General features: G+C 46.3%; 1 long non-coding RNA gene and 1 other non-coding gene across 2 annotated transcripts; both read right to left on the minus strand.

Annotated features, from left to right (window-relative positions):
* Positions 1–835: 835 nt before the first annotated feature.
* Positions 836–6684, minus strand: LOC105714287 (uncharacterized). The gene is made up of 3 exons (XR_010338191.1): positions 6320–6684; positions 1690–4440; positions 836–1126 (listed from the first exon to the last, which is right to left on the minus strand). It is a non-coding gene; the product is annotated as an uncharacterized LOC105714287 (long non-coding RNA).
* On the minus strand, positions 4770–4873 carry LOC135270009 (small nucleolar RNA U13). The gene has a single exon (XR_010338237.1). It is a non-coding gene; the product is annotated as a small nucleolar RNA U13 (small nucleolar RNA).
* Positions 6685–21122: the final 14438 nt, after the last annotated feature.

Genomic DNA, 21122 nt, shown 5'->3' on the forward strand with positions numbered 1-21122 from the left:
GAAGCCAGCTGCCATATTGTGAGGATGCTCAAGTAGCCCTACAGAGATGCCCATGTGATAAGGAACTGAGGCCCCCTGCCAAGAGCTGTGCGAGTGAACGATCTTGGAGGTGAATCCTTTGGCTACAGTCAAGTCTTCAGATGACAGCAACCCCAGCCCACATCCTGGCTGCAATATCATGAGAGACCCTGAGCGAGCACTATCCAGTTAAGCTGCTCCTGAGTTCTTAATCCACAGAAACTATGAGGTAATAAATGTTTGTTTTGTTTTAAGCCATTAAACTTTGATATAATATGTCATACAGCAATAAACAACAAGTATGGTACAGTAACATTATAATCAGCTCTAAGGACAGAAACATTGTTATTGACCCCTGGAAGGTGGGCATCCCCACATCCAATAATGTATTCCAGACAGATGAAGAAGCCAAACATTAGAACCCTCAAAAAGTACTAGAGAAAAATACAAAATAAGTTTTTACATTACTGGGGTGAGAAAAGCCTTCCTAGGCAAGGCATGAAATCCAGAAGTCATGGAAAAGACTGACAGATTTAACTATATAAAAGCAAAACCTTAAGCTGGGTGTGGTGGCATGTGTCTGCAATCCAAGCTACTTGGTAGGCTGAGGCAGGAGACTTGCTTGAGCCCAGGAGTTTGAGGCCAGCCTGAGCAACATAATGAAACCTTGTCTCTAAAAAAAAAAAAGGAAAACCTTGTGTATGAAAAAAGCAGCATAAACAATGTCTGCAATAAATGACAGACTGGAAGAAACTGCCTGGAGAAAATAAAGGTAAACGTCACCATGTATAAGGAGCAGGTTTTATTGGGGAAGTTTTCAAGTAAACACTCGACAGCATGAGGCATAACCCATTGTGATCCAGGGGAGTGGCCCAGGCCTCCCCACCCTGGTTCATCATCTTTTAATTGTGTAAGCTTGGAGTGGCTTTACATACAGGAAATAGTCAGAACATGGGAGCAAACATATTGGAAAAAGGGGAGCCCTCCGTCCAGAGCAAATTTGGGTTTGTCACAGCCACTCCAACTAGGGGGAAGAAGGAGCTCTCATCTCAAGCAGGCCACATGAGAAGGGTTCTGGAGTCATCACTGGACCATTCTGCTTGTCACTCTGCAAAATGTTTGCAACATACATCACAGACAAAATGTGAATATCACCAATAAGCATAAAGTTTCAATAAATTAATTAGAAAAATAGTCTAATAAGAAATAAGCAAAATATAGAAACACAAATCACAGATGAAGAAGTATAAAAGACCCATAAACATACAAAAAGATGCTTGATTTTTCCCAATGATAGGGAGAATGCAAAATTAGAACCAAAATGAAATACTATTTTTAACTTATTTGATTGGCAGAAGAATGTAAACAATTTACAATAACCAGTGTTGGTGAGAGAGTAAGTTGGTTCAGCATTTTTTAAAAAGCAAGCAATTTGACAATATCTCTCACAGTTATAAGTACATAAATCCTCTGTGCACAGTACCCCCTACAGAAATCAATATTTCAGAAAAACACAGAAGCTCAGAGAGACATGAACTCCTTTATTCCCAAAATATTTATTACATGCTATTCCAGGGGCTGGAGATGTAACAGTGAAAAAAATCCCTGCTGACATCCTAGTTGGGTAGGCAGTTAAAAATCTATGGGCAAATGAGGTGCTATTACACTCACCAAGGATGCCACAAGTAAAAAGACTGATGATGTCGAGTGTTGATAAAAATATGGAGTAACTGGAACTCTCATACTTTGCTGGTGGGCATGTAAAACAATTTGTCAGTTTCTTATGACATTAAATATACACTTATCATATAACCCAGTGATATGGTTAAGCTTTGTATCATCTTGAATGGTAATCCCCATTTTTCCCATAATCCCCACATGTCAAGGGAGAGACCAGGCAGAGTAACTGAAGCATGGGGGCAATTTCCCCCATGCTGTTCTCATGATAGTGAGTTCTCAAGAGATCTGATGGTTTTATAAGGGGCTCTTCCTCTTCACTTGGCAGTTCTCCTTCTGCCACCTTGTGAAGAAGGTGCCTTGCTTCTCCTTCACCTCCTGCCATGATTATAAGTTTCCTGAGGCCTCCCCAGCCATGCTAAATTGTGAGTCAATTAAACCTCTTTCCTTTATAAATTACCCAATCTCAGGCAGTTCTTTATAACAGTATGAAAACTAATACTGTATAACAGTATGAGTACTAATACACCCAGTAATAGCACTCTTAGATATTTACCCATAAGAAGTGAAAACATATGTCCATAAAATCTTGTACATAAACATCCATAGCAGTTTTATTCATAATAGCCCCTAACAATAAACAATCCAAATGTCCAGCAACAGAAGGATGAATACACAAATCGTGACATACAATACAGTGGTATACGACTCAGCAAGAAAAAGAAATTAACTGTAAATATACAACAACATGGATGACCCTAAAAAATTATGCTAAAATAGATTGTAGTCACATAAAAGTGCATCCTATATGATTCCATTCATATGAAATACCAGAAAAGACAAAAATTGATCAATAGTGGCAAAGCAAATCAGTGCTTGCCAGTGGCTAGGGGTGAGATGAGGGAACTGAGGGCACAGGGGGCACTTCTCTGGGGTGATTAAAATGTTCTATAGGCCGGGCATGGCGGCTCACACCTGTAATCCCAGCACTGTGGGAGGCCGAGGCGAGTGGATTGCCTAAGTCAGGAGTTTGAGACCAGCCTGGCCAACATGGTAAAATCCCGTCTCTACTAAAAATACAAAAATTAGCCAGGCATGGTGGCAGGCACATGTAATCTCAGCTGCTTGGGAGGCTGAGGCAGAAGAATCACTTTAACCCAGGAGGCAGAGGTTTCAGTGAGCTGAGATGGCACCATTGCACTCCAGTCTGGGTGACAAGAGCGAGACTTTGTCTCAAAAGAAAAAAAGTTCTATACTTTGATTATGGTGGTGGTTACCTGGGCTACATTTGTCAAAGCTCATCAACCTGCATACTTAAAATAGGTACGTATTATTGTACGTATGTAAATTATACATCCATAAAGGGTGCCAGGCATGGTGTCTCATGCTTGTAATTTAGCACTTTGAAAGGCTGAGGCAGGAGGATCACTTGAGCCCAGGAGTTTGAGACCAGCCTTGGCAACATAGTGAGACCCTATCTCTACAAAAACAAGTTTTTTAAAATTGGTCAGGAGTGGTGGCGTGTGCCTGTGGTCCCAGCTACTCGGGAGCTGAGGTGGGAGGATTGCTTAATACCAGGTCAAGGCTGCAGTGAGCCATGATCATTCCACTGCACTCCAGCCTAGGCAACAAAGTGAGATCCTGTCTCAAAAAATAAATAAATTACATAAATAAAAAGTAAAAAGAAAAAAAATATGTAAATCATACATCCATAAAGGTGATTAAAAGTAAATGTGTGGGTGGATTTTTGCCATATATGGCATAGTCCAACCCATGAAACTCTCTGAAGACGACAGCATGGGTTCTTCCCTCAGGACCTGCAAATATAGCACCAAGTATCATGATAGAATGTGTAAGAGACCCTGAGCTCCACAGTCACACAGATGAGCACACAAGGGGACACCTGTCAGTAAATACACACACTTGTGCTGTCTCTCTCTGGAAGTGCAAGATAGTGTTTTGATCAGAGGCAGCAGATGTGAACTGAAATAGTGCCTCTCTATGTTAGGGATGCATTGCCCTAAAGCTGAATCCAAGATTTTAAAAATATACTTAATTATGTGTCATCCCATGGCTCATGTGTCTAACCAAAGTTGCTACTGTCTTGGTTACCTATTATTGCATGGTGCCCCAATCCTTAGTGGCTTAGTACCACAACTTATATTATCTCTCACAGTTCTGTGAGTTGACTGGGCTCAGCTGGGGGGTTTTCACTCCTGGTTTCTCATGTGGTTGCAGTCAGGTGTCAGCTGGGGCTGGAGTCATCTGAAGCCTTAACCAAGCTGGACATCCAAGATGGCTCACTCACAAGACGGGTAGTTAATGTTGGCTGCTGGCTGGGAACTTACCTGTGGCTGTTGACGACGATGCCTTATATGTGGTGTCTGCATGTAGACTGGGCTTCTTACAGCATGGTGGCTGGGTTCCAAGAGGGAGTATCCCAAGAGCAAGCATTCTGGACAGGCCAGGTGGAAGCTGCAAGGCTTTCTGTGACCTTGCCTTTCCAATCACACAGCCTCTCTTCCACCTCATTCTACCAGTCAAAACAATCACAGAACTCACCCAGATTCAAGGGAGTGGAGAAATTGTCTCCTCTACTTGATGGAGGAGTGGCAGATTACACAGCAGAAAAGTGTGTGGGATATTGTTGCAGCCATCTTTTGAAAATGCAATCACTTCCGGCTCGTAATGAAATCTCTTTTTCCCTTAGTCTTCAATGTAGAATTTTTAATTGAGCTCCAACAACTTAAAGGAAAAAGGTTTGGGAAAGGCAGGATTACACTGGTGGTCAGCCAGCTATATCTGCATTGTTATATATACACTGGGCCTTGCTATATTTACACTAGTAGTAGTAGTATGCAGTGCAGAAGTTGGTGTCCCCAAATAACTATTTACTTTTTCTCTGTAGCCCCTAAAGTGGATTACTCATTTCTTTTGTACTCTAGGACTCCCTCCGCTATTAGCCCTCACTCTTTCCCTGGGATCAGCCTAATCCAAAAGATATTTCTCTGGGTCACACCTGACTCTACCTTCTCAGCTCCCAGAATTTCAATCTCCACTCACCTTTTTTTTCATATCAGATGGATAATGTGCTGACATTGTAACAAGGTTTGAGCGAGTTACATCTCACACAATAGCATGAAAACGTAATCAACATACTTAAGAACCGTGAAAGCATCTCCACCACTCACTGCTACTCAGGCATTTACAATGCCTTGTAGAGCTGGACTGCAATGCCTCATTTCACCAGTAAGTGGTAACGTTAACATTTGACCTGGCCCTGAATATTAGGGAGAGGAGAGTGGCATGAGGTTCAGGAGAATCGAGGATGGCAGGAGAAGTATCTAACATACTCTTGTGTCCCAGCTGGACATTTTCAAGTTTGAAATTATAATTGTTCTAAAATATCCTTTTTTTGGGTTTTAGAGTTTGACAATACTGGCTTCCTTGCAAACAAAGGACATCTGAATCCCAGTGGCAGCTGTACTGAATATACTAGAGAGAGTCTTGACAATATAGGATTTCATCCAAATCTCAAATCGTTTGGAGTCAGTCAACAAACCATAAAGGATAACCCTGCCAAGGACACCCTATCAGGCCCTCAAAGTGGGTCATGATAAGGAATAAATGAAGTCCCTACTTTCAAGTGGCCAACATGGTAACTTTCATAGAACCTACAAGACTGATCATATACAATCAACTTAAATATGGCAACCACAGGGCTAAGGTGTGGGGCAGTTGATGACCATAATTGCCCTAGCAGTGGAGAGAAGGGGAGGGAATAATGAGGAGGGGAGCGGAGTCAGAAAGCCAAGGGGAAACTGGTTGCTGATACCGGTGAGAGTGAAATGGGAAAAAAAAAAAACAGAGTGCAAAGAGTGTTGTAGGAAAACACAGGCTTGGCTCGAATGGAGAGTGCAAACCCTGATTTTGAATTATAAGATGTTAGTACCGACAGGAATCCCAGAGACCATCCAGCCCAAAACTAGGGCCACCCTCAGTGAGAGGTGTGCCCGCACCAGAATGCACTGCCCTGACTTCTACATTAGGGTTCTCTCCAAGTGTTCAGCGAGGATGATGTAACACAGGCAAAGAAAACAGTTATTAGTCAAAATTTCCAAGAGGCAGTAACCTCTTTTCTTTTTTCATCGAATCCAATTCAGTTTGCCAATTCCCCGAGTGACCTTGGGGAGGTCGCTCCTCCTCTCTGAGCCTCATTTCCTTATCTTATCAAGGGCTTATTGTATGCTTTGCACTGTCCTTGGTGCTTTACATGTGTTAACTCATTTAGTCCCCGACTAGAGTCCTATGATGCGATGACAATTATTGCCATCCACACTTTACAGATGAGGAAACTGAGGCAGAGGTTAGTAACTTGTCCAAGGTCATACTGATAGTAAGCGATGGAGTCAGTTTCAAACTGGGGCTATGTGGCTTCAAGTGCATGCTTCCAACCACTAGGTAATCCTGCTTCTCACCTGGCAAGGTTGGGCTAGATGCCCTCCAAGGTCCCTTCCGGCACAGATGTGTTAAGGATCTACCCATTTACCTCCTCTGGAATTAGTCAGGGAGAACCCAGAGTTAAATTCTCTTATGTAGGTACAACAAGAATGACAGAACGTACCCAGTGCCAAAGATGCAGGCCCAGCCACAGCCCTCTCATCTACTGAAATTTCGAGGTCAATTTTTTCAAGTCCCCAGGAAAATCCTCTCTGAATGGCGGTGTATCCTCCTGCTTTCTGGCACATTTTGCAACTCCAGACATCACGGAAGCAGCCAACAGGCACCATCAGAATCCTGAAAAGAGAGAAAAATGTAGGGGGAGGGGTAGCGATGATAGAACTTGCCATTTTTAATCCATCCATCTCTGTTGCTGTTTCTCTCAGTGTCTGTTCTTCTGCATAAAGGGTCTACTTTTCCAAATGTGATTTTTAAACTGCAGCAGAGAAAAAACAAAATAAACACAGAATGGTCGGCCGAGGGCCCGCACTTTCTATTCCCTGGTTACAAAGTAAAATTAGCTAGCTGGTGGCCAGGGCCCGGAGATTTATTTTGGTCTGAAGTCAACCCACAGATTAACAATATTGGCAAGAACTACATAGGAGGGGAAAATATTTTGGACAAGGCTGCATATGTTTGCAGATACATCATCTCCCTCTGCGCAATGGCCAAGGTTACAGAGAATAGGAGCCAGGAGCAGGCTGCCTTGTCTCCCTCCTGTGACCCTTCATTCCCCTCCGCATGATGCCAACTCATGCCCTCTGGGAGCAGTTGCACCATGCTCCGAAGGACACAGGGAAGGTAGACAGGGAAGCACACTCCAGATCTGGTAGAAGAGGGGTTTGTTCATCTTTTCTTTCTCCCTTTCTTCCAAGGCCCACGTTCCATTCCAAGGGTAATTCTCAAGCAACAGCTATTTCCGGATTCTCAAGGAATAGCAGAGGGTAGTGTCAAAAAAAATTAGCCCAAATTGGAAATAGACAAAAGAGATTATTGGGTATTCTTCCAGTGCAAAGCTGGGTTTGCACTCTTGATTGCCCCTGTAGGGGCAGAGGTTAACTTTTACATATTTGTCTGATAGAAATGCAAATAATTTCCAACCGGGCCATCTCATCCTAACATTCTTCTGTTAAATTGCCTATAAATACTAGTTCCTCCCATTCTCATGGGGATAAGTTTTAACATCTTACAGGTTTCTTCATTAATTAATGCGCTAAATCAAATCTTTGACGTGGTCATTGTGTATTTGCATGAGAGTCAAGTTTTTTAAACCTTTTGAAAATTCTATTTTAACAAAAGAATGTTTGTGTCTGTTGACATCACATTTTTCTCCTGCCTTCTTGTTATGCCAACACAAGCCCATAGGCCAATATCCCACACTCCTCCCGGTGAACTCCAGATACAGACAGCTGGCAAGCATCCCTGCCCCCATTCTGGAGATGTGGCTGCAGATGAAACCCTAGTCTCTTTGCCCACTCATCCCTGCCTTTCACTGGAGTGTGCTGAGACTTCAAGGAACAACCACGGGTAGAGAGAAGTTTCCAGGACACACAGGAATCACAAACCCTCTTCTCTCTTCTACATGTTCATGGGATTGCAGAAAGTAAGTCATCAATTCTTTGAGGAAATTTTTGCATCCTCAAATTGGGAGTAGTCATTTCCACATTGCATATCTCACAGGGGGGTTTCTAAAGTGCTTTTCAAACCTTAATGTGCATATGAGTCACTGGGGGATCTTCTTAAAATGCAGATTTGGATTCAGCAGGTCTAGAGTGGGCCTTTCTAACAGCCTCCTGGGTGATGGTGACGCTGCTGCTGCCAGTCTGTGGGCCCTACTTTGAGTAGTAAGGCTCTGAGGCTGATGTAAGAGCCTGACCTTCAAAAACCACAGGGCACAGCATAAATATACTGAGACACCCTTGGGAATTATCATTTACACTTAGGACTCCACTCTCACACGGCATGGGGCCCAAAGGTCTGAAGAAATACCAGGAACCACCAGCTCCTAAGCCCTAAGCCCACCACATGCCTGATCTCAAGCATGATTTTACCACAAAGAGAACTGAGGCCCAGAGAGGTGGCGTAAACAGCCCAGCACTAGTCACATAGCAACACCGACTTTTGGAGCTAGTTCTAGCTGAGCTCTAATCACACTACCGCACAGCTTCCTCCCTCCACCACAACCTTGCAGGGCTAGGCTCCTGGGGCAATCTGTAGGGGATTTTGAAAGTGAAAAGGGAGAACTCATGTCCTTTCCATGTGGTCTCCATTCTCCTTGTGATTCCCTGGATAATTCCTTGACTCTCTTTCACTGTAGCTGCCAGAGAGAGGGAGGGAGGGAGGAACTTTCTACTAATTTCAGAGTAGAAAAATGCTCTTTTTTTTTTTTTTTTTTTTTTGAGACAGAGTTTCGCTCTTGTTACCCAGGCTGGAGTGCAATGGTGCAATCTCGGCTCACCACAACCTCCACCTCCCGGGTTCAAGCAATTCTCCTGCCTCAGCCTCCCGAGTAGCTGGGACTACAGGCACGCGCCACCATGCCCAGCTAATTTTTGTATTTTTAGTAGAGACAGGGTTTCACCATGTTGACCAGGATGGTCTAGATCTCTTGACTTTGTGATCCACCTGCCTCAGCCTCCCAAAGTGCTGGGATTATAGGCATGAGCCACCGCGCCCAGCTGAAAAATGTTCTTAGAGAATCTACTATTTGACTAGCTTTCTTACAGGAAAGGGGTCCCAACCTAGACCCAACAGAGGGTTCTTGGATCTCACACAAGAAAGAATTTGAGGAAAGTCCATAGAGCAAAGTGAAAGCAAGTTTATTAAGAAACTAAAGGAATAAGACTGGCTACCCCATAGGCAGAGCAGCCCAGAGCTGCTGGGTGCCCATTTTTATGGTTATTTCTTGATATATGCTAAACAAGGGGTGGATTATTTGCGACTCCCCTTTTTAGACTATATAAGGGTAGCTTCCTGATTGCCATGGCATTTGTAAACTGTCATGGTGCTGGTGGGAATGTATCAGTGAGGACGACCACAGGTCATTCTCATCGCCATTTTGGTTTTGGTGGGTTTTAGCCGGCTTCTTTGCTGCAACCCGTTTTATCAGCAAGTCTTTATGACCTGTATCTTGTGCTGACCTCCTATCTCATCCTGTGACTTAGAATGCCTTAACCATCTGAGAATGCAGCCCAGCAGGTCTTAGCCTTATTTTACCCAGTCCCTATTCTAGATGCAGTTGCTCTGGTTCAAACGCCTCTGACAGCTCAATCCTTGGTCTTTGAGGGGAATGTGGAAAAATTCAAAGAAGCAAAATAGATTCCTGCCCTCAAGGAAACTATACTCCAAAGGAGAGCTATCATGCATACGTATTACTGCAATGCAAATTCAGATCGGTCCTGCCAGGACTTTTGTGTAGGAAATACCTCTCTCATCTCTGCAGGATCCCTGTTTATCAGCAGAACTTCTGGTCTGTAAAGATAACCCTTCAGAACTTGCTTTTACTGGACTGGGAGTGGGGAGAGGACAAAGCAGATGGCAGATGGGGGTGGGGCTGAGGGGGTGAAGGAAGGGGAATGAATGGCAATTAGTGTTTGTTTCAGTAGATGGTGTGTGCTCCTAGGGACCCAGGAACTGGGTGCTCCTTTGCCAAATGTAAATATCAAACCAATAAATGCTAATGTAGCATGAAAAAGTGCTGATTTCGGAGAAAGTTCCAATCATTTAGAGAGCTTGTCGCAGAAAGTGCTTAGGTGTTCCGGATGCAAAGAGAGCTGGGGAAGGAAGTAAGAGGCTGGAATTCATAGTTCCTCTCTGGGTCGTGGTACTACCCTGGCCACCTATTCCTGGAAGAGGAAACCAACAAAGAGGGGCATGGTAGGGGGAGGGGAGGTCCTTGCAGTGCAGTGAGGGCAATAAACAAGATAAAACCAGAAAGGTGAGGTCAAGTTCATGAACATCTGGCACTAGAAGAGGGAGAAAGCAGAGAGGTCTGTTATCAAGTTCTCTGTGAACCTGACACTTGCCTTGATGGGCCTTTGCCCAAGATCCTTGTCATCCTGATGGTCTGACTTCAGGGACCTGTTTCTGATTGATGGCTCTGATCTTGCTGTCCCTCCCCTCCACTTTCAGCCCGTCATGCTACCCACACTCCCAACACACTTCTCTCAGGATCCCCTACCCAGAAAAACAAGATGCTTGCAACTTCACCTGAAGCCTGCCACACCTGCCCACCTCACAGAGGAGCTCTGCAAATACTTGTGAACTGGATTCAATAGAAATAGCTGTTAAGAGAGCTATGAGACTAGAAAGCAGGAAAGTGTGTTGGAGAGAAGACTTGACTAGCTAGGGGTTAGGACCACTGGATTCCAAGCCTGGTTCTGCCATCTCCTTGGCCTGAGAGAAGATACCTGACTTCTCTGAGCCTTGAGGCCTCAGTGGCTTCATCTGTAAAGTGGGGATAATTCCCACTGGGACAATTAGATGAGACAAAGATATATGTGCAAGTGCTTGGTAACCTGCAAATCTAGAGAGTCATTACTGCGTGTTTCTCAGCAGTCGGTTGCCTAGGAGACAATCCGCAGTGGGGACCTCACCCAGACAGGCTGCAGCCGGACTCCCTGTGTGAATGACATCATGGCCCAAACTCTGTCGGGCCCCAGGCTTTCTGGAGTCTCTTTCTGGTCCCAGGACACTGAGTAAACACCTTAAGCCTCCTTAAACACAGCTGCCTCTAAACATTCAGAGGGAAAACCACTCACCCACCCGTCCCACCTCCTCCCCTCTAATCTAATCTGGACATCTAGTCTGGTCAGATTTACATCTAAATATCTCTCCCCAGTGCCTCTTTCCTTCCCTTACATCATGTCTTTCTCAGGGCTGTGGCTTTGGTTCAGCTCTCTGCTTCATTTTCTTCCCTCTAGCCCCATTTTCCTTCTGTGGCTGCCTCAATTATCCCACTGCCCTTCGATTGGCTTTAACCCAGCCTCACCTGGCCCTGCCCTCATAGCCCATCCCTGCTGTTCAGCAGCCCCAGAACCTGTTCCTTATCTTCCCACTCTAGGGCCTTTGCACCTGCTACTTAACCAGAACAGCAACTCTGACCAGTCCTTCTTGGCCTAGCTAGAACTGGGCCCCTCGGCTACCCTTGGCAGGATGCGAGTTCCTTCCCATATGCTCTCTCCTCTCTCTCAGGGCACACACAGCTCTCTGCCTTGTGGAACAGTTATTTGGGTTCCTATGAACGTGGACTCTCTAGAATGCACTCAGAAGGCCAAAGCTGAGCTCTAGAAAGAAAGTGTCTGGAAAGGAGGGGCAGTGGGACCTGCGACTTGGCAGGCCTGAGTTTTCTCTTTCCAATCAGGTTCTCTCAATCAGAGGTATGTGGATCTTCTTTAAAACCTGAGGTCAGGCTGGGCACGGTGGTTCACACCTGTAATCCCAGCACTTTGGGAGGCCAAGGCAGGTAGATCATGAGGTCAGAAGTTCAAGACCAGTCTGGCCAACATAGTGAAACCCTGTCTCTACTAAAAATACAAAAATTAGCTGGGTGTCGTGGCACGCACCTGTAGTCCCAGTTACTCGGGAGGCTGAGGCGGAGAATTGCTTGAATCTGGGAGGCAGAGGTTGCAGTGAGCTGAGACCATGCCATCGCACTCCAACCTGGGTAACATATTGAGACTCCATCTCAAAAACAAACAAACAAACAAACAAACAAAACCCTGAGGTCATTGTCAACATAGGCAGAGTCACCAAAAGACCTTGCAGAAGAATGTAAAGAACTAGGACAGAATACTTAAGGCAGCTCTCAGTCTTTGGAACCTCACAGAATGCTCTGAGCCAGGCATCAGGCTGGGCTCTGGAGATTTAGCAGGACTAAGACAGATGCAGATTCTGCCATCATGGAGAACCCCGCTCTAGGAGATGCCAGCCATCATGCCTGGAGGACACTTACACAGCCCTGGGGAGGGCCCACGTGAGGAGAACAGAGGCCCCCAGCCAACAGCCAAATGAGTGAACCACCTCTAAAGCCAAGCCTTCAGAGAACTGCACCCCAGCCAACTTCTGACTGCAACCTCTTGGGAGATCCTAAGCCACACTGCCCAGCCAAGCTCTGAATTCTGAGTCACAGAAACAAGGGGAGTTTTTTTTTTTTAAGACGTTCATTATTTTAAGCCACTAAGTTTTGCGGTGATTTGTTACCCAGCAACATCTAGTACTGTGCCACAGATAATTGGACTCAGGTTGGATAAGGCGTGGAGAAGTCATCGTGATATCATGATGGCAGCTACCATCCCCTGAATGCCCACTCTGTGCCAGCCATTCTGCTGTAACTTGACACACTGTACATAACCTGCTCCTTACAAAGATCCTGAGACAGAGCTTATACTTCCCAATTTAGAATAGGGCACACAAATGTCAAACCGTGTGTACAAGGCCACACAGTCAGTAAGTGGCAGAACTCTCTCTGGCACCACCCTCTGGGACACTGTCCTATGAGTCTGTGTGAAGAACCACCTCTCCTAGATTCATCTCTTCCTTCTTGTGTGTCCCCGTCGGCTTGGGCTTGGGCCAGTCTTAGTCTGTTCAGGTTTCCATAAAAAATACCATTAACTGCGTGGCTTAAAAACAACAGAAATTTATTGCTTACAGTTCTGGAGGCTGGAAAGTCCAAGACTGAGGCACCAGCAGACTCAGTGTCTAGTGAGGGCCCTCTGTTTCATAGATGGTGACTTCTATGTGTGAGGACATGGTAGAAGGGACAAATAAGCTCCCTCGGAACTCTTTTATAAGGACACTAATCCCATTAGGGCAGAACCCTCACAAACTGATCATCTCCCAAAGTCCCCATTTCTTAATACTATTGCACTGGGGATTAGTATTAACATATAAATTTTCGGGGGACACAAACGTTTATACCATTGCAGCCGGCAAGCTATGATTAGGACAGAGCAAGCATTGTCTAACAAAGATAGCTCTGTAGGATGGATGCCCTGGGCCCAAATTCCTCCCACCCCCACTGCTCCCACCCATCAAAGGCAAAAGCTTTAGGAAATTGGCATGCGTAGCAGAATGTATTTTCCAAGAATAGCTGCAACAGTATCATCCACCCCATGTGCTCTTCTACAATGTGACATTGATATTCTCCATTGACATGGAGAAATGAGATCTGTGTCCCTTTGCCTTGAATCCAGGCAGCCTTGTGACTGCTTCAATCAACACAGTGGAAGATCCCAAGGCTGGGTCATAAGAGCCCATGCAGCTTCCACCATGTTTCCTGGAACAATCAGACTTGAAGCCCTGAGTCGCCATGTAAGAAGTCCCAGTATGCTGAGGCTACCATGTTGTGAGGAAGCCCAAGCTACATGGAGAGGCCACCTGAAGACTCTTCAATCCATAGTTGCAGTGTTTGAGTCCTCCTAGTCCAGGCACCAGACATGTAAATAATGGAACATTCAGATGACCCCAGCTCGTAAGCATCACATCATCTCTGATCTTTAAGTCTTTCCAGCTGAGGCCTCAGACATTGCAGGGCACAGTCAAGCCATCCCCTATTGTGCCTTGCACAAATTCCTGTCCCAGAAAGTCCGTGAGCATAATGAAATGTTTGTTTGAAGTCACTGAATTTTGGAGTAATTTGTTACATAGCAACAGTAACTGAAACAATATACCATAAGAAATGGGTGGAAGGTTATATCAGTCAGTAGGTCCCCCCAACCTACATATTCAGACTTGCCACCACTGCTTCTCAGCTCTGAAACCCAGAAACCTTTATCCCCCTTATATTACTGTCCCCACTTACCACTGAGAACTGAAACCACATTATTCCCTCTCCCTGGGATTCTCGCCCCCCATATGAACTCCTTGCACAATCACCTCCCACATGAAATGAGGCCGACCTATATAACCAATAAGATAGTGTAGAAATGATAAACTGAGACTTCAAGGTTAAGTGACAACAGACATTGTTGGCTCAGTCTGTCTCTCTTTTCAGTCACTTGCTCTCAGGGAAGCCAGCTACCATGCCATAAGGGCACTCAAGCAGTCCCATTGCACGGGCCCACGTGGCAAGAAACTGAGCCCTCCTGCCAACAGCCAACACCATTGCATGGTCTACATGAGCAAGCCACCTTGAAGGTGGATCCTTCAGCTCCAGGAAAGCTTTCAGATGACTGTTGGCAGTGCCGGCCAATGCCCTGGCTGCAACCTCATGAGACATCCCAAGCCAGGACCACCCAGCTAAGCCACTCTCAAATTCCTAACGCTCAGAAACTGTGAGATAATAAATGTTTATTATTTTAAGTCACCAAGTTTTGTGGTAATTTGTTATTCCCTGTCCCTATGTTAAACAATATTGGGACCAGGCATACGTTCCTGTCCCCGTGTTTAAATAATACTGAAAACAAGCAAAAATAACTTAGCTACTTGTCCTAAGAAATATTTGCTTCTGGAAGATAAGATGGAACCAACTAAAATAACTTGTTGTCAAGACCTCCAGCTAGCTAGCCAATCAAGACTTACTACAGGACTTTTGCCTTCCTGTGTTCACCAGCCGAAAGCTATTTCTTCATAAACTCTCCCCAATCCAAACTTCTTGCCTTGAAAGACCCAATTTGCAAATCACCCAGTCTGGGCTCTAAAACACTATAAATACATGTCCCCAGTTTCCCCACTTTGAGACACTAGTAACATTCTGTCAAGGGGGCTCTCTCTTACTAAAGCAGGTCTAATAAACTTAGCACTGCTTGATTTTTTCTGCGTCTTTTTTGGGGAGTTGATAGTCAACATTATATACCCTGCAAACTGGGATGTCCACTTTTGGGTGTTCTGTTTGTTTGTTTCTTTGTTTGTTTTTAGAGATAGGGTCTTACTTTGTCGCCCAGGCTGGAGTACAGTGGCTTGATCATAGCTCACTACAGCCTCAACCTCTTGGGCTCAAGCAATCTTCCTGCTTCAGCCTCCCAAGCAACTGGGACTAAAGGTGTGCAATACCACACCCAACTACTTCTTTAAAATGTTTAATAGAGATGAGGTCTTGAACTCCTGGCATCAAGCAATCCTCCCACCTCAGCCTCCCAAAATGCTGAAATTACAGAAGTGAGCTGGCCTTCTTATGGGTTTTATTTGCTCATCTGTCTCTGTGCTGTCCACTTGCTCACTAGCCACATGTGGCTACTTAAAGTTAAAGAAAATATAAATAGGCTAGGCGGAGTGGCTCATGCATCTAATCCCAGCACTTTGGGAGGCCGAGGTGGGCGGAGTGGAGGTCAAGAGATCGAGACCATCCTGACCAATACAGTGAAACCTCGCCTCTACTAAAAATACAAAAATTAAGCTGGGCGCGGTGGCTCACGCCTGTAATCCCAGCACTTTGGGAGGCTGAGGCGGGTGGATCACGAGGTCAAGAGATCGAGACCATCCTGGTCAACATGGTGAAACCCCGTCTCTGCTAAAAATACAAAAAATTAGCTGGGCATTGTGGCGCGTGCCTGTAATCCCAGCTACTCAGGAGGCTGAGGCAGGAGAATTGCCTGAACCCAGGAGGAGGAGGTTGCGGTGAGCCGAGATCGCGCCATTGCACTCCAGCCTGGGTAACAAGAGCGAAACTCCGTCTCAAAAAATAAAATAAAATAAAATACAAAAATTAGCTGGGCGTGGTGGCATGCGCCTGTAGTCCCCGCTACTCCAGAGGCTGAGGCAGGAGAATCACTTGAACCCGGGAGGCAGAGGTTGCAGCGAACCGAAATTGTGCCACTGGACTCCAGCCTGGCAACAGAGCGAGACTCCGTCTCAAAAAAAAAGAAAATATAAAATTCAGTTCCTCAGTCACACCAGCCACATCTCAAGTGCTCAGTAACCACATGTGGCTGGTGGCTCCCCTATTGGACAGCACAGATAGAAAACCTTTCCCTGCTCATGGAGAGTTCTACAGGACAGCACTGCTCTGGGGGAAAGTGGGTCATTTGCTTCAGAGGATGGCTACCCCCGAGGAAGCTCTCAGAAGCAGACAAGCTGGGGGGTGGCTGCAAACTGAGGGCTGGCCGCTTCCCAGAACAAAGTGGACTGCCAAGCTGGCCCCTCATGGGCTCGACACGTGTCTGCAGGCATGACTCCACCAGGCAGGCTCTTCCTCCTCTGGTGTGCAGGAAACCATCAAGCTTTAGACTCATGGTGCACACAGGCACGCTTATTTCTGGGAGTGCACGTGATTTCCGCAGAGCAGCCCTGGCTCAGCTGGGAAGGAAGATAGATGGTCTGCAATCAACACACCGCCTCCCTCACCAACCCAAGGGCCTGCAGCTGCGCTTGTTTTCTGATTTCAGGTCTGACAAGTGGCCTACTGGCCGTCAGAACCTCCTAGCCAAGTCTCCTGGGTCCTTGTCATCCCCCAGGTTGGAGACCTGGGGAGAAGTCAGAGAGGAAACCATGGCTCCCTGTGTGGTACCCCTAGAACCAGGACTGGGCCAAAGTGTGAATTAGAAATTAATCAAATCATCGGACATTTTTCCTTTTCTTTTTTTTTTTTTTGGCTTTGAGAATTTTTCTTTCTTCCATGGTAACTCTTCCTTGTTGGAGAATGTCATTTAAAATAATTCTGTCTTTAAAACTGTGGGATGAGGGGAAGGAAAATGTCACCTCCAACCAGGTCTTCACCATGCAAATCAAGGACATTTCAAAATGCTGACAATCTGCTAGGGGACTTCAAAGGTGTCCAGGTCCAATTACACTTCATTTGGGGTGCGAATTGAGGAACTCTGGGGGAGGTGGCCAGGGTGGAACGTGTCAGGGTCGATACCGTGGTAATGAACCTAGGCCTTTGTTCCTGGGAGCCCAGCTGCTGTCAAGTGGGTTGTTTCCTGAAGGGCGGAGGTGTTTCTGTGTCCCCTGCCAGGTGCGGGGAAACAGGGTAGAGACTGTGGCTGCCACTTAAAACAAATCATTTTAGGGTGGGCTTTTCTTTCTCTTTGCTTTTAAAAACCAAAGGTTGATCACAACTTAAAATGAAAGGGGGCGGGGGGAGCCTGCAGCCTAGGTCAACATCGAAATCTTTTCAAGTGCTACAGATAGCCACACTGTGGGTCTCACACAATTTGTTTGAATTGGGGTCTGGAGAATTACTCTTCTCTAACTTATGACTTAGGTGCCGCCACCATTTCAGTGGCAGAATATGTTTGGATGGACATGGGAAGAGGCCTGAGGAGAGAGGCCCTTAGCATTCACTCTGGAATGCTTTAAAAATAACGTTCTTTTAACAACGATTTTGCTTTTACTAGCTAGTTAGAATGGAACTGGCCGGCGTTACGGGTTTGGGAAACTCTGCCCTGTGTGGGCAAGGCTGATGGCTTAAGGACATTCAAGAATGATTCATGCAATTTCTTCTAGTCCAAAACACCCCTCAAAAAGACACAACATATTCAGAAACCTCAAACAAGGCTGGGTAGGAGGAGGTCTGCCGGGTAGATTCCTAGCAGGGTGTGTAAGAGCAATCAATCTACTGCAAGTGCAATTGGGATCAAAAGCTGGCCTCTCCCACTTGCTGGGATGCTTATGCAATTCATTATTTTATGTCCTTGGTTTCTTTTTACAAATGCAGATATTCCAGAAAGGTAACACATTCGGTTACTCACACCTTTCAGTTACTCACACTTTAGTGCAAATGCATTCATCAGAGACTTTTTTTTCTTTTGAGACGAAGTCTTGCTCTGTGGCCCAGGCTGGAGTGCGATGGCGAGGTCTCCGCTCACTGCAACCTCCGCCTCCCGGGTCCAAGGGATTCTCCTGCCACAGCCTCCTGAGTAGCTGGGATTATAGGCACCTGCCACCACGCCTGGCTAATTCTTTGTATTTTTAGCAAAGGCGGGGTTTTACCATGTTGCCCAGGCTGGTCTTGAACTCCTGACCTCGTGATCCAGCCGCCTCGACCTCCCAAAGTGCTGGGATTACAGGCGTGAGCCACCATGCCTGGCCAAGAAACATTTTAAATGACAGCGGAACCTGGGTGATGCTGCCTGTGAGCAGGGGAAAAAAAGCACAAATGCTGGAGCCACTCCCTGCAGATGCTGTTTTCTAGGGTGAAGCCCTAGCATCAGTATTATTTTTTAAAGCCCCCCAACTGATTGTCAATATGTAGCCAAGTTGAGAACCCCAGGATAGAGAATCGAGGCTAAAAGAAGATGGAGGAGCGGAAGAGACAAAAGAAAAAACAGTTCCTCTTTTTTTCCCCCTTTTTTTAGAGGCGGGGGGCGGTCTTGCTGTGTTGGCCAGGCTGGTCTCAAACTTCTGGCCTCAAGAGATCGTCCCGCCTCTGTTTCCCAAAGTGCTGTGATTATAGGCGTCAGCCACCACACTCAGCCCACATAATTCCTCTAATGAAAGATCCAGGTTTGGCCTGGCACGGTGGCTCACACCTATAATCCCAGCACTTCGGGAGGCCGAGGTGGGCGGATCATGAGGTCAAGAGATCGAGACCATCCTAGCCAACATGGTGAAACCCCGTCTCTACTAAAAATACAAAAATTAGCAGGGCATGGTGGTGCTCCGCTGTAATCCCAGCTACTCGGGAAGCTGAAGCAGGAGAATCGCTTGAACCTGGGAGGTGGAGGTTGTAGTGAGCTGAGACCGTGCCATTGCACTCCAGCCTGGCAACAGAGTGAGACACTGTCTCAAAAAAAAAAAAAGACCCAGATTTGAGTCCTGGCACTCCACTTGCTGTGGCTTGGTCCTGGTGAAGCTACTTATCCCCCTCTGAACTGCATTTTCTTCATCTGTTAAATAGGGATAATAAACTTAATAAACAGTGACTCTCGAACTTGAACTTGAATGGGCATCAGAATCACCTGGAGGGCTTGTTAAAACACAGATCCACAGGTCTCAGCCCATCTCCAAAGAGTATGACTCAGTCAGTCTAGTGTGAGCTCCCAGCATCTGTTTCTAGCAAGCTTCCCAGTGATGCTGCCGGGCCAGGACCATACTTCCAGAATCACTGATATCAGGGACAATTGAGCTGGTTATTATTAGCGCACAAATATGATCCACAGATAAGGCCTGAAGCCAATGGCAACACCGCGTTCTCTCTTAAAAGGGGTCAAGAGCCAAATAGGGCTTGAACTTGCACACAAATATTCACAAGGTTTCAGCGTTTTGCTGCGATGCAGCCCACGTTCAAACTTGAGGCCGAAGCTACCAATGGACCATTATGGAGAAGACTGCTCCACAAGCAGAATTGTGCCCAGTCGGCAAAGACCCACTCACCTTATAAAAAAAGCATCCTTGACCTATGTCATTCCACAGAAGCCTGGCCTGCTCTTTCTGGAGCCTGCTGTGGACTGGGACCTGATCACTAAAAGCAGGTGTAACTGATTAAAGCTGCTGTGTCGCCTGAGGGGGTGAGCCGGCCCTTCTGAAGCACAATTTACACTGTGAAACCACGTAGGGTGGGAGGAGCAGGAGGGAGCACATTTCCTCTTTACAAATGCTCAGTCTAGCCGGGCGCAGTGGCTCACGCCTGTAATCCCAGCACTTTGGGAGGCCGAGGCGGGTGGATCACGAGGTCAAGAGATCGAGACCATCCTGGTCAACATGGTGAAACCCCGTTTCTACTAAAATACAAAAAATTAGCTGGGCACGGTGGCGCGTGCCTGTAATCCCAGCTACTCTGGAGGCTGAGGCAGGAAGAATTGCCTGAACCCAGGAGGCGGAGGTTGCGGTGAGCCAAGATCGTGCCATTGCACTCCAGCCTGGGTAACAAGATCGAAACTCCGTCTCAAAAAAAAAAAAAATGCTCAGTCTTTCAGCTGATGCTCAGAGCAGGGCTGGCCTAGGCAAGGTTTTGAAGTAGGGATGATCACTACTTGTCTTTTTTTTTTTTTTTTTTTTTTTGAGACGGAGTCTGGCTGTGTCTCCCAGGCTGGAGTGCAATGGCACAATCTTGTCTCACCGCAACCTCCGCCTCTCGGGTTTAAGCGATTCTCCTGCCTCAGCCTCCTGAGTAGCTGGGATCACAGGCATGCACCACCACACCTAGCTAAGTTTTGTATTTTGTGTTGTTGTTTTTTTTCTGAGACGGAGTTTCACTCTCGTTACCCAGGCTGGAGTGCAATGGCGCGATCTCGATTCACCACAACCTCCACCTCTTGGGTTCAAGCAATTCTCCTGCCTCAGCCTCCCAAGTAGCTGGGACTACAGGCACACGCCACCATGCCCAGCTAATTTTTGTATTTTTAATAGAGACGGGGTTTCACCATCTTGGGTAGGATGGTCTTGATCTCCTGACCTCAAGTGATCCATCTGCCCGCCTCGGCCTCCCAAAGTGCAGGGATTACAGGCGTGAGCCACCGCACCCGGCCACTACTTGTCATTTATGCTCTATTCCCATCCCAGCCACTCACCCCTGCTTCTCCTGTCCCACAGCCTGGCCTCCTTGTGTCTCCAGCCTGGGATCACTGCCTGTCTCTGCCCCAGACTACCCCTACCTCCTCCTATCAAAACGCTATCAGGTGGAGAGCAGTGTCTCACTCCTGTAATCTCAATACTTTAGGAGGCCAAGGTGGGAGGATCGTTTGAGCTCAGGAGTTTGAGAGCAACTTGAGTCTCTACAAAAATTTTTTTTTTAATTAGCCAGGCGTGGTGGCACAGGCCTGTAGCCCCAGTTATTCCACTCATATGGGTTGCATCTTCCATTTGAGGGCCTCTCACCCTAAGTCCCACAGTCACCAGTACCCTAGCTTCCAGGACAAACCTGGATGATTTCCTCCCAGACTTGCCCTAGAGACTTAAAGGAGGCTGGATTTTATGAAAAACTCATTGCAGGTGGGGGCCCAAATTAACTAGGCATGAAGAAGCTGGGAGATACCAGATTATTCTGGCTCACCAGGGCTTTACATTTATCTGGCCACAGCTGAGACATACTCCCTTCTCCCTGGACCATG

The sequence above is a fragment of the Aotus nancymaae genome, unplaced genomic scaffold (assembly GCF_030222135.1).
Source record: "Aotus nancymaae isolate 86718 unplaced genomic scaffold, 86718_ANA_hifiasm-v0.15.2.pri h1tg000058l, whole genome shotgun sequence".
Lineage (NCBI taxonomy): Eukaryota > Metazoa > Chordata > Mammalia > Primates > Aotidae > Aotus > Aotus nancymaae.